This window comes from Panthera uncia, chromosome A2, assembly GCF_023721935.1.
Source record: "Panthera uncia isolate 11264 chromosome A2, Puncia_PCG_1.0, whole genome shotgun sequence".
Taxonomy (NCBI): Eukaryota; Metazoa; Chordata; class Mammalia; order Carnivora; family Felidae; genus Panthera; species Panthera uncia.
The window spans coordinates 93,512,389-93,527,480 of record NC_064816.1 but is presented as its reverse complement, the minus strand read 5'-3'; positions in this window follow the sequence as shown (position 1 = coordinate 93,527,480).

Here is a 15,092-nt window from a genome sequence, read left to right as displayed (position 1 = left end):
GAAGGAAGGAAGGAAGGAAGGAAGGAAGGAAGGAAGGAAGGAAGGAAAGGAGGGAGGAGGGATAGTTGGAAGGAAGGAAATAAATGAGGGAAGAAAGAAAAACAAAAAGAGGAATGAGAGAAAAAGAGAGGGAGAGAAGGTGACGTGGCTGTTAGTGACATTAGTCTCAGAAACCAGCTGGAATATTGTGTGTCTCTTAGCTTCTGCATAATGAATAAAGGTTTTCCAAATGATACAGTTTTGGTTCCAAGAGGGAGGAGGCCACGTTAGCACACTCATTCCTTCAGAACCACAGTATTGCAGCCTGCACCATCTTACTGCCTGTTTTCCCTGTTTACAAAAGGGAAACGGGGTGGAGTTGCCTTTAATTATTAACCTTTAAAATATCCTCTTTATTATTTGTGGTCATGGCAAAAAGCAAAACTTATGTTCATAGATAATCTCAATCCTTATTTTAGTTTTTATTTTCAGCCTCTCCCTACTAAGTGTTTTACCTGAAGCAAACCTAAAATTTAAAGGGAGAGGAAGCAAAAGAAGTCAGGTCCTGTGTGACACCCATTCCTGGTGAATCCAGAGAGAAATTCCTGAGAATGCCCTATACCTACATCTGGGGCACCCCTTATTGGCTATATCAGAGGAGGATAATGTCCCAGATGATTGTATCTCATTTCAGTCATTCCAAGGAGGCAAAATGAAGTTTATGCATTTATTATATTCCTTAATCATCTGTGAGCATTTAACATAAAATTAATTGTGAGCTCTTCAATCACATTTAAAATATCTTGTTAATGGGTTAGGAATAGTAAACGTTGAGAAAGCTAACAAACTGATCTGAACTTTTATTTGGGACCTCTCATGCCTAATTTTTTAACAAATTAATTTTGAAATCTGTATGCGTCACAATTTTTCATGTGTGAGACTTGTGTTGTGAATCTGAGTCATGACAATGGAACACGTATTGATTTCCTTAGATCAGCCATACTAAAAGTAAGGAATTGTGAGTCTATCACCAAATGGTGGGAGAAGAAACATTTTCTTTTGGCATTTCTTTTTTTAGCAGTGAGACAGAGTACTGACTTTTAGGGTTCAAGATCTATTGTTGGAATATTATAAGCAGTATTTAACATTGTCCTGATATTTATCAGGTATCCACTATTTGTTTCATGGGTGAATGCCAATATGCATGATAGCAAATATAAAATCAAATGAATGCATGAGCATAGTTTGCCTGCTAGATATCTGGTTGTAAACAGTAAGAAGAAAAACAAAGTGCCTTATTATTTCTCTTGGAAATTCAAACTGATGTAACTGAAATTATTACTTTGACACATGATGGATAAGAAGTCCCCCAGTCCAGATAATTAGGTAAATGGCTACTTTTTGGTTTTTCTGTCACTTATGTGTAGACTAGAAAAATACAGAACTAGATCAACATTCAGGTTTTGGAACTATTTAGTTTTTGTGATTTTTAGAAAGATACACATAAAGATGATACATTTAATGATATAACACAAACAGCCAGACAAACATAAATATATGTTGAAATGAGCACATTCTGGGGATTAGATTAAGGATATAATTAATTGAAAGCTAATGCTGTGTCCTCATGAGAGCAAAAAATTAGTGTTTAATAAAATGCTGTGTGGTACATCATTTAGGCTTTTCTTTGCTGGGTAAGGAAGTATTTCACCTGACTACAATTTTTTATGAGGGCATTTCAGAGTCAAATGCCACAATGTGCCATCCTACTGGGGAAACTAATAAGTGTGATAAAATGATGGTAAGCATTCTATTCTTTCCGTGTGGTAAATTTCTAATGCTAGATTATATAATAAAAGTCATTATTTAATGTATACCTATTTACTAATTCTAGAAGCTCAAAATGAAATAGAATTTTCCAGAAAATTATTTATCTTAATTGGAATGAATAGCCAGAAAATATACCATAATGGGAAGGGCCAGGAAAATCTATGGATCAAAACAAAGTCTATGTCCAGGAGCTTTTCATCTGTGAATAATGAGCATGTAAAGATGATCCTGAACAAGAAAATCTCTTTAGGGGAATGGACCCAACTAAATTGAGTACAGTGATGTAAGTTGGTCCAGATTTTGAGATCTATCATTTCAACCCAGACAGTAATGGAAGAGATGATGAAAGAAAAGCCCAGTAAGCATGAATTTATCCAAGGTCTGAGAATCAAAGGAACTTTTAGGAAACCAAAGAGGGATACTACCACTTAGATCCAAATATGAAGAAAAACAAAGGCAGGATGATTAGGGTCAGGGTAGGTGTACAGAGCCTCAGATGAGACAAAAGGCAGGTATCTAGTCCCAAGGCATTAAAGTCATAAGAATGACAATTCTGAGATCAGGACTATATATATATATATATATGGGATATATATATATATCCCCTACTTAGAATATAAATTGGCCCTAGTTAAATATGGACCTGAGCTTGAAGGTGAGACTTTTGTAGGCACAACTGCTAGTCAGGCTTCCCTGGGTTTAGGAATAGGTTTAGGAGCTTAAAGGATATTATAGACAGGACATTACGTAATCATCAAAATATATTAAACTTCCACTAGATATTCTTATGACGTGCCCTTAAGTTTACTGCTTTTGCAAATCTTTTACCAAGCTTAGTAATCTTTTACTGAGTATACCCTTGAACACCACAAGTTTGAACTGCACGGGTCCACTTATACACGGATTTTTTTTTCAATTACAGTACAGTGCTGTAAATGCATTTCCTCTTCCTTATGATTTTCTTAAAAACATTTTTCTTTTTCTACCTTACTTGATTGTAACAATACTATATATATATATGTATATATATATATATATGTATATATATATATATATATATATATATATATATATACATATATATACAAAACATGCTAATTGATTGTTCATGTTATTGGTAAGGCTTTTGGTCAACAGCAAGCCATTAGTTAAGTTTTTGGGAGTCAAAACTTATACTTGGATTTTTGATCGCATGGCGGGGGGGTTGGTGCTCCTAACCCTCATGCTGTTCAAGGGTCAACTATATAGTTAATAAATCTTTTTTTTTTTAAGTTTAGGTGAATTTCAGTCGCTTTTTTGTCATTTGCAACAAAAAGAGCTCTAATATTTTTTTAATGTTCATTTATTCTTGAGAGAGAGAGAGAGAGAGAGAGAGAGAGAGGGAGAGAGAGAGAACATGAGCAGGGGAGGAGCAAAGGAAGAGGGAGACACAGAATCGGGAGCAGGCTCCAGGCTCCGAGCTGTCAGCACACGCAGGGCTCTAACTGACAAACCTGGGAGATCATGACCTGACCCGAAGTCGGACATCCAACCAACTGAGACACCTAGGTGCCCCAAGATCTGAGTAATATTAAACAGACACAGCCTCTGCGAGGTGGGGGGGGGGGTGACTTAGGTAGGCAATGCCAAGGAGGTGACCTCGGTGCTGGCAGTGAGAACTGCAGGTACAGAGGATTCACAGGAAAGGAAGCTGACTGTGCCAGGGAGACATCCCAGAGGAAGTGTCATTTAAGCTGAAACTAAGGCACCTCCAGGGGATGGGTGAGAGTGAGAGAAGAGCTGTAGGCAGATAGTACACCATGTTGGAAGTTTCCGAGGCAAAAGAATGTAAAGCATATTTGAAAAAAATGCAAGTAGTTCTGTCTGTCTAGAAAGTAGTCAGCAAGGAGCGATGTTAAGAGAAGATTCTGGTGAGGTAAGTGAAAGGCTATCCTGAGGGTCTTTGTAAACCCTGTCAAGGATTTTGAACATTAATCCAAGGAAAATGGGCATATGACCACTATTTACTCATTCACTTACTTGATTACTGAGATATATTATGACTTTGATTTCTTGGTGCTTCAGATTTCTCATTTAACTAAAATTAAATGGGTTCAGGTGACTTCTTCAGGGAATATGAAAATGTTGGAGTATTTTATGTTAATGACTAATGCTCTTTGTTTCTTCATTTTTAGTTTTTGTTGACTATTTCAGTTTACAAACGCAATATTAAGGTCTCAAGTCTTATATTCGGGTCATGTGGAAAAATAATAACATGAATTTTCATACACAATGGCCCCTAATAAAACTAGAAAGGTATGTTGCATACTTTATGTTAAAAAGTATCCACCAAAGTGTTCAGTCCAGTTATTCTGACTCTGAAAGAACCTAGAGATTAATCAGTAGTATTGGCAGAGGTAATTGGTAAAAATGGCATATCGTGAATTAGTTATCTTTGTCAGATGAACATAGTAAAATATTTGTGCAGAATTCACATAGATAACATGGGAATTCAACTTGTTTTTTGTTTTTGTTTTTAATCTGTATATCCTGGAGCAAAGGAGGTAAGGTTAGTGAATTAATCAGCAGCAAGGGTGAAATTACACGGACTAAGGACTTCTACTTAACAAAAATCTCTTTATTGCCTCTTTTGTCTAATGGCAGTAATGCTGAGAAGTGGGATGGTTGCCATCATACCTCGACACAAGTGCTGTTCAGTGCTTGATTACATCAAGGCCGGTCCTCCTATTCAGCTCCATTGCAGGAACTCATCCAGTGAATAGTGAAATTATGGCGACAATGCTGTTATTAATCTAAAGATTGTGTTGGCAGTTTTGTTATTAAAAAATGTGGGGGGGGTGAGGACTAGAAGGGACCCAGAAAAGACTCTTAGCGAAACTTAGATTAAATAACCACCGATGCTGCTTTTTAGGCTTTTCAGAAAAAGGACATTGCTATCTTTTACCTATTGTCTCTCCTGTCAAGAGATGTGTTGCTTCTTCAGTTATTTACTTACTCACTAATTCAACAATTATCTATACAGGGCCTACTATGTATTAGGAAATAAGGCAAATACGATTCTACAACTTTCAGGGACCTTATGACCTAGTAAGAAAGAAGGGAAATAAAAGAATATATGATGAATGATGAGAACTATAATAATAAGCAGAATATATGGAGCCACAGGAGCCCATTATGGGGATTTCTCACCTGGACGAGGGGGTTGGAGAAGGCTTGTTAGAGGAAGTAAGGTTTAGGTTGTATGAAGCAAAAATAAGCGTCTCCAAGTGAAGTCAAGTTTGAGGTGGGGCAGAGAAAAGGGAATAAAAGAGAATTTTCTAGGCAGAGGAACAGCATGTGTGAAGGCTGGAAGGCAAAAGGCTTCACGCTACATTCCAGGATCTTCATGTCCTTGGGCATCATGTTAAAGGATGGACTTTTTTAATGTTAAGGAGGTAACATTCTTTTTTTTTTTAATGAAGATTATGGTGGTTTTTTTTTTATTAATGTGTTTTCATTTTTGAAAGACAGAGAGACAGAGTGTGAACAGGGGAGGGGCAGAGAGAGAGGGAGACACAGAACCCGAAGCAGGCTCCAGGCTCTGAGCTGTCAGCACAGAGCCCGATGTGGGGCTTGAACTCATGAACCGTGAGATCCTGACCTGAGCCGAAGTCAGATGCTTAACCAACTGAGCCACCCAGGCACCCCCAAGAGGTAACATTCTTATGTTTGTTTGTTTTCTAGGTCATACATCATCCACACCACAAAAATTGTACGATCTAGTTATGCTCCTTTTCATGCTTTTTGGTGGTGGGATTCCTCCAGTGGTCTGGGCCTAGGTTGCCATGTGACTTGGAAGGAGGGATGTGAGCAAAACTCTCCCTGGAACTCTGTGAGGGTTAGGGCTCCAGGATGATAAGGCCCCAGTGGAGAAGAGGTAGTGATAAACAGTACAAGCTCTGACATAACAACAATCCTAGAAACTCAATTTTTCTCCTTCCAAAATATAAGGGTTTGGGAAAGTTAACACAATTAGCAATTGTGTTAGCTTTTGCACACAAAATTGCAATTTCTTTCTCACATACATTTCACATGGGAACTGTAATAAAAAATATCTTCCTTATAGGTTTGTTAGGATGATTCAAGGAATTAGTGAAAGGAACACCTTGGTACACCAAATAAATGTTAATTGTTATTGTTGTCTTTGTTGTTATTATTCCTATTTCATTCGACTCCAAGGGGTAGAAGAAGCCAGTGTATTCATTGTTATCAAAAAAAAGCCATCACTTCTTATTCTCTGTTCTTTAGATTGATTTCAGAATCATGATACCTTGTTCCCAGAGTTTGACTTTACCATCCCAGCCACGGGTGGCCCATAAATTGCCAGATGTATAGCTTGGATTTAAAACCCCCGGGTGTGTCTTTGTCACTAATTTGGGAGAACATTTGAATGATGGAAACTCCAAATCTAATTAACATCTGGTAAAGTGTCTATGTTTCTGATAGCATAAGGCTGAATATGGCTTTCCCCCAGTTGTGAGAGAGCAGGGGAGGCATGTCATCAAAGCTCTTTAGTGACAGTCACAATGACATCTGCTTTTTAGACCTGGACCCTGCTTGCTCAGAACTGGGATTTGATACATTATATATTTTTTCTTCTTGAGGGAGAATAGTGAAAGGAGACCTAAGCATACCATAATCATGAAGTACTGATTGTTTAAAAGGCAGAAAGGTCATGAAGATACAGGAAGGGAAAACCACATGCTAGAATCACTAATTCTAAGCCCCAGTGGAAGATGAATAGGCTCTTATTTATACATACTGGTCTCAACACTGAGGCTACTTAGGATAAGAGGCAGAAAGGCCCCCATTTCAAATTACCAGGCATCTGTAGCTAATGACTGTATTCAGTTATAGTGCATATGGCAGGTGAATGTTCCCCTCTCAAACTTGTTCCTGCTATTATCCAGATAGCTACTCTTGTTTTCTTTTTGCTTTTTTTCTTGCTAAAATCACAGAGCTGAGCAAAGTAGTAGCAAGCCATCGGGGCCTGCTAATCAAATCTGAGAGACTAGGGCTCCAATCTTAGCTCATCATATGACTTAAGAGGCCCTCATTTAGACAGGATCTGAAAAGTCCCTTCTAAAGCCTTTACAAAGTGAGAATAATCTTCATTAAGTGCTACAGATTTCACGGGGAAAAAATGGATTAGGGGCTTGTCACAAGAAAGATAATTAATGTGCTGGAGAGAAGTATAGGCAATAGAAAGAAAAATTTCTCCATGAAAAGGAAAGAAAAAAATTTACAACAGCTAGGGTGGATAATGATTAAATGTTAAGAAGCAGTTCCTGCTGGCTTGATTTTTATAGTATAATTAAAAGAGAGAGAGAGAGAGAGATGGGATGGGAAGAGACATACACACATACACACAAAGAAAATGACACACAAAATATAAACTCAGGATTAGGAGGTACATTAAAGGTTTTGTGTTATTGGATTGATATTTATTTATCTCTCCTGGATCTAAAAAGATTAGATCTTTTACTATGTTAAAGTCCTCTAAAACATTTTGCTAAATTGCCTTTCAATATATTCTTGGTCAAAATATTGTTGTGGGTTGGGAAATTATTTTGAAGTTATCTTCTAAATTATTTTATAACTAAAGAAGTCTTAGCGATTTTTTTCTCCACTGTTTAATTCAGCTATCTTGCTGCTCATAGTTCTTGCTGAAATTGGTGTTATTTCAGGCCCTGAAGCAAATGGTCTTTTGCCCCTTTTCTAATTTCCTCCTTTCCAGACAGCAGGACTTGGCTTTTTATCAAGGAATCAAATGCCCACCCAATGGGCCTGCTGGGACTTTTTCCAACTAAAACACATTTCTTTCCTGTGAATGTGTAATCATTTGCAAGTGAGTACACGGCCGAAAACCTGTTGATAGGAAATGCTGGAAGAGCCAGTTCTTTTCCATGGTGCTAGATGTATCTTGGACACAAACAATTAATAATCATGACTTGCTATTTATTTAATTATGATTGCCCTAAAAATTAGAAAATGAGAGAAAAGAAGACATCATCTCTTTCTCAGGTAGGGTGTCATGTGGTGTCTATACTTAAGTGGGATTGTATTGACTTCAGGATCAAGTCTTAAGCTTTGCGTTTCAATTGCATTCTATCCAACTGAAATATATACTGTATGACTATGATGTGCCTGGCTCCATGTTAGGCACACAAAAAAAATCTAAATCTGAATAGACAGTATTGCCTCATGGTTTTCTAGAGGACACAGACACAAATAACCTCAATAAAATGAAACAGTGATAATACAGGATGAGCAAAACCAATGTTGTGCCTGGAAGATGCCCTCAATGCTGCCAGGGGGTTGTGTATCCGTTCAGATTTCATGGAGAAGGTGATCTTGGAGCTGGTGCTTGAAAAATTAAGTACGGATCACCTGGCAGAGAAGCAGGAAAGGACATTTCACTACCATCTAAATTATCTTGTGAAACAAAAATGTGATCATGGCATTCTTTTGCTCCAAAAATCCCAATGAATCCACATTATTTAAATTTTAAAAAAATCCCCAATACTTAGAATCCATTGTTTTAAGTCTTTTATAAACATGTGCCTGTCAAAGTGAAGTTTTTCTAGTGTCCTTGAGGCCAGTTTCTATGCACAGAAAAGACTATTTGTGATTCTTTTGGATTTTCAATTAATATTTGACGTATTATAGATCCAACTTAATTTTTCCTCAATCTTTTACATTCAACTTATGAATCCTATTATTCTAGTAACAATGTAACATATTTCAGCAACCACTTTCAAGGGGATCTTTAAACCTAATTAATTAAAATTATTTAAACATTTTAAATTAAATTTATAAATTTAAAATACTTGATTTTTAAAAGATCCTAAGCTGTCTAATTAATAAGTAAAATCTTTCTAAGTACTTAAGTAAATCAGAAAAAAATCTAATTAATTAAACTTTAAAATATGATGAAATTTAAGTCCTTTTAAAGTGCCTTGGTACCATTTATAAATAGTAAAATCTTCTTAAGCCTTTGAAGTTAAAAAGTTTAATAAATTATCTAATACAATTTAAATGGGAATCATAGAACTAATGCATTGGACACTCTAATGTGCCAAATTCTCTTATGTATTAAAAATACAAAAATACCAAGTATACACAGATTGTGTTTATACATTACTCTCAAAGTAATACTATGGGCTTAGTTTGCTTCATCATTTATATATTTATTTCTAATTCCCTAGGGTTATATGACACTTACCCATTGTAGCAGAGATTGCTAGCTGCCATACAGTTTTTAGTCTCTCATTCTTACTTAGCAATGGGATCTTGGTTTTATTTAGGGCAGCAGCAGGCCAGAGAAATTACATTTCCCAACTTGTTTTGCATCTAAGTGTGGCCATAAGACCAATGAAGTGAGTGTTGTGTATGACTTCTCAAAGAGCCATTTAAAGGAAAATGCCTTATTTGGGAATAGAGTCCTTTGTATCTTTTTGCCTTTCTTTTTTCTTCCGGCTGTCATCTTGAACTACAAGGTGACTCTGAAGATCAAAACAGAAGGACTCTGGGCGATTGTATTAGTTTGCCAGGGCTGCTATAATAAAATGTCACAGATGGGTGGCTTAAACAACAGGAATTTATTGTCTTAACAGTTCTAGAGGGTAGAGGTTCAAGGTCAAGGGGCCAATAGGTTTGGTTTCTTCTGAGGCCTCTCTTCTTTGCTTGGAGATGGCAGGCCTCTCCCTGTGTATTCACATGGTTATCCCTTGGTCTGTGTGTTGTTTGTGCCCTGATCTCCTCTTATTATAAGGACATATTGAATTAAAGCCCACCCATATGATCTTATTTTACCATAATTTCCTCCTCAAAGGCCCTGTCTCCAAATACAGTCACAGTCTGAATTACTGGGGGTTAGGACTTTAACATATGAATTTTGGATGATTACAATTCAGCCTGTTTACTACAGTTGCTATGGGCTGAATGTCTGTGTCCTTCAAAATTCATATGTTGAAGCCCAATCCCCAGTGTTATGGTATCTGGAGGTGGGGCTTTGGGGAGGTAATTTGGTAACAGGGATGAAATCCTCATGAAGGGGTTAATGTCCTTATAAGAAGAGACCTAAGAAAGCTTGCTTCCTCTCTTGGCAATGTGAGGATAACAGCAAGAAGATAGCTATCTATAAGCCAGGAAGTGGGATCTCACTAGACATGGGATCTGCCAGTGCCTTGATCTTAGACTTTTCAGCCTCCAAAACTGGGAGAAATAATGTTTGTTTGTTTAAGGCACTAGTCTATGGTATTTTTGTTATAGCACCTTGAACTGACCAAGACAACAGTGCTATAAGAACTGATAGGATTTAACCAAATCATGGAGGTTAAGGATGGCTTCAAAGAAGAATTATTAAATGAACAAAAATGTGAAGAATGGAAATTAACAAGTGAAGATATGGTGGTAGAGAAAGGTCTTCTCTTGGAGGAGAAAATGTGAGAACAAAGGCTTATGGCTGGGTTTCTAGAGGCACAGAACACCTGGTGGGAGAATAGCCAGAAGGGAAGCGGAATGAGACCAGGCAGGGTCAGGTAGGTTAGGGACTTTTGTCTTACCCAAGAGCAATAGAAATCTTCTGACTATCTGAAACAAGGATGGCATGATCAGAATTGTATTTTGAAAAGGTCACACTGGCTTCAGTTTGGAAAACAAATTGGAAGGAGGTGAGAATTGATGGGAGAAACAACAGAGAAAAGAAGAGAAAAAATGCATAGGCCTGGGTCTGGAGGAGTGCCAACAATTAATGGCAGGGGAAAGAAGGATGAGCCTATAAATGACTTTTTCCAAGAAGTTGCTCTTAGAGGAGGTAAGAGAAAGATTAGTAGCCAAAGAAGAGCAGGGGGCTGAGATTTTGCATCTCCAGTTGGACTGACATGAGCATGTTTAAAATTTGATCAAAAGCCACCACGGAAAATGATTTGCCAGTTCCTTAAAAAGTTAAACATAGAATTACCATATGACCCAGCAATTCTACTCCTAGGTTTACAACCAGAGGAAATGAACACAGGTGTTTAAACAAAAACTTACACACAGATGTTCATAGCAGCACTGTTCATAGTAGCCAAAGGTAGGAAAGCCAAAAGGTCCATCAAATGATAAACAGATAAACAACATGTGGCATACCCCTTTAAGGAATATTATTCAGTCATAAAAAAGAATGAAATATTGATATATACTACAGTATGAGTGGACTTAAAAAATATTGTGCTAAGTGAAAGGAACCAGACACAAAAGAGATCGCATATTATATGATTCTGTTTATGTGACATATCTAGAATATATAAATCATAAAGATAGAAAGCAGATTAGTGGTTGCCAGGGCCTATGGGGAAGGAGAAATGGGGAATGATTGCTTAATGGAAACAAGTTCCCTTTTGGGGTGATGAAATATTTGGAGCTAGATTGAGGTGATGGTTGCCCAACATTGTGAATATACTGTCACTCAGTTGCATACTTTTTTAAAAAAAGTGTTTATTATTTTTTTAAGAGAGAGAGAGAACAATTGGGGGAGGGGCAGAGGGAAAGAGGGATACAGAGGATCTGAAAGAGCCCGATGTGGGGCTGGAACTCTCGAACTGCCAGATCATGACCCGAGCTGATGTCCAATGCTTAACTGACTGAGCCACCCAGATGCCGTGTCACGTACTTTAAAATAGTTAATTTTATGTTATGTGATTTTTACCTCAATTTTTTTAAACAACCCAGAAGTTCCTGGGAAGACTCGAGATGAAAAGCATTAATAAAGAGTGGTAGATTTCTGAAAATTTGTGAAGAGATGAAATTAAAGCAAAAGTGGAGAAATTATCTAAAATAAGTATGTGGCACAGCTCCTTTGTTGTAACAGGCAGAAAGTAAGAATGATGGGCATCTATATACGGGTTTGTGCATTTGCTATCTAGAAGTTGAGGAGACCCCTATTACTGCATCTATTTTCTCTATGAATTAACATGTGAGATCACCATGCGCTGAAAGCAAAGGGGCTGAAGGAAGGGCTAAAGATTTAAGGATAATTAAAAAAAAATTAAAGTCATTGGAAAAAGGGAGACAATATACATTAGAGATAAATATTTAGGTAGTTAGAGCTAGTTAAGTTCACAGCTTGTTTGAGATTGGGTTTTTTAAAGTTTTAAAGGAATTAACCAATTTGCCATCTTATGTGATTTTTTCCCCCCTAGCTATGTTTACCTATGTAGGTACAGGCATGGACAAAGAGTTGGATGGGGAGCCTGGGTGGCTCAGTTGGTTGAGTGTCCAACTCTTGATTTCAGCTCAGGTCATGATTCCAGGTTCATGGGATTGAACACTGAGTCAGGCTCTGTCTTAGTGTAGAGCCTGCTAGAGATTCTCTCCAGATTCTCTCCGTCTCCCCTGCTTGTGCATGCTCTCTGTCTAAAATTAAAAAAAAAAAAAAAAGAACTGGATAACTTGGGATTGTGGTTTTGTTGGACCTGTATAATGAAAAGATAGCATAGCAAGAGAGTGAAGATATTGACAAGAATGCTGTTGAAACCATAAGTCATGAAACGAGATTATCTCAGGAGGAAAATGAGGAAAGGGGGGAAAAAGCTAATGATTAAAGGAAAGGAATAACTTGAGTACAGATGGGATGGTAAAGGTTAATAAAATCCAATGGAATTGGTCTAAATGAGCAGGATTTGAGAAGACAGCCTGGGGGGTGGTCTGAATGCAGCAACAAGGAAAGATGAAGATGTCAACACTACCTCCTGGCCCTAGACTAGTTGAGACATGAGATAATAAACAGTGTTGCAGAGCAACAGTGTCACTGAGGAAGAGGTCCATCTTAATTAAGGCCGGAAGATGAAGGAAATCCTTGAAAGGGGGTTGACGGTATTGGCTGTGTATCAGACAGGGGCTGGAGGTCAAGAAAACAGAAACCATTTCATGTCTTCCATACTGTGGAAATTTAATTCAAGGAACTGGTTACAAAGCTTCTGGCAGGAACAGAGGAACGAAAGGCAAGAGAGGAGGAGACTGAAGGGGTACAAAAGGAGAAGTAGATTCTCAGAGATCAGAAGCTGCTAATGCCCATAAGCCAACCCTTGCTGCTGTGCTCCTGAAGAAACTGTCACAGTCAGTTCTGGATCCATCTCACCGAGGGCTAGAACCACTAAGAAGGTGCTGCCCTGGCTGGGCTGTTGGAGTCCAGATTCCTGATTCAGTCCCTGATTCCTACTGCCACAATTGCCTACAACTACCACACCATCAGAGCCAGAAGCAAGAAACTGCTCCCTCCCTTCCACCTTCTGTTCTCCACTGTCTTCTGTTGGCAGAAGGAAGGCAGCTGGCAGGGAGCCTGCAGAAATATGTTTGCAATCTCCCAGCCCCAGCAATGTAGATCCAAGTGGAGAAGGGTAAGTGTGGGCTGAAAGGAAACATTGAATAAGTGGAAGGGGTGGGGGATGGCTTGCTGCTAATGGGTAAGCTATTCCAAGGAGGTACAGTGAAGGGTTTGGATAGTTGTAGAGTGCTGATAACTGGGTCAGAGATAAAATGAGGAGGATAATGAGAAACATTCTTTATCCTAATTCCTCATCAAAGACCAGAGAAAATAGAACCAAATGGAAGAAAATGTCCCCAACTTCCCACTACCACTTCTAATAACCCACCAAGCTCTATCTTGACTCCTGTGTCTATGCATGAACTTGCCAGCTTCTTAACCAAGGCCAGTCCTGTCCCTTATACCCAGTATCACTCTAGCATCACTGTTTTTGTTTTTTCTTTCCCTATTGGATGATTCCTATCAGGATAACTGTTGTGTAATTTCTTGACAAAATAATTTTTTTATTATTATTAAAAAAATAATAAAAGGAAAGGAAGAAAGGAAGGAAGGAGGGAAAGAAACCCCTCTCCTGACTCCACTGTATCCTACACTGTAGTAAATGGCAACTCTATCTCTCTAGCTATCTCTATCTCTATTGCTCAGACCAAGAACCTGGGATTCCCTCCCTCCCCTCCTTCCTTCCTTCCTTCCTTCCTTTCTCTCACTGTCCCCATCCACTTTCATCCTTTGCACCAATGTATCTATTGAATCTTGGCAGCTCTATCCTCAAGGTACATCATTACCTATTACCACTTTTACCACCATTATTTTAGTCTATCCTACATGCAGCATCCAAATGATCCTTTTTTTAAAAAAAATTTTTAATGTTTATTTTTGAGAGAGAGAGAGACAAAGAGACAGAGAGAGAGAGAGAGAGACAGAGTGTGAGTAGGGGAGGGGCAGAGAGAGAGGAGACATAGAACCTGAAGCAGGCTCCAGTCTCTGAGCTGTTCGCACAGAGCCCAACACGGAGATTGAACTCACAACCGTGAGATCATGACCTGAGCCGAAGTTGGATGCTTAACGAACTGAGCTACCCAGGTGCCCCCAGATGATCCTTTTAAAATATTTAAGGTTATGTCTCTTCTTTTCTCTGAGCCATCTAAAACCTTCCCATCTCATTCAGAGTAAAATACAAAGTCCATTTATTCGCTGACAGGCTTCTACAGGATGTGCTCTGTGTCCACTTTGACCTCCTCACCTTGCACTTCTCTCCCCTCAATTACTCTGCTCTAGCCTCACTGGTCCCCTTGCTGCTCTTGAAACATACTAGACATGTCTCAGGGCCTTTGCACTTGCTGTGTTCTTGCTGCCTGAGACAGTCTTCCCACAGTTATTCACATGACTCACTCATTCACTCCCTTCAGGTCTCTGCTCAAATGTCATCTCTGTGAGAGACTTTTTAAACACATCTATTTAAAGCAACAATTCCTACCCTCTTAGCATGCATCATCATCTGCCATACCATTTATCTGTTTATTTCTCCTTTATCTGTCTTTTTCCACTAGAAGATAAAGTTCAGGAGGGCAGAGACTTTGTTTTATTCTTTGCTATGTCTTCAGAAACTACTCAGTGCCTACAACGTCATAAGCACTGATGAATGAATATGTGAAAACATGGAGAATAGATAAACACACTACATTTTATGAGGAAGATACCACACCTGTTGCCAGGCTCTGTTCTCTAGCTTTGGATATAACTTTATGATACCCTTGACACTGGTCCTTGAGGACAAGTAAAACCTATAGACTGTCAGGAGAGACCACTGTCATTTCATTCAGACTGCCTACCTTTCTACCTTGAACCAAATGCACTCACTTATGATCCTAGATCAAGCATTTTTGTTTTCATTTTTGAAGGATTGAGAATTGTGTTTGATATATTTTCTTAA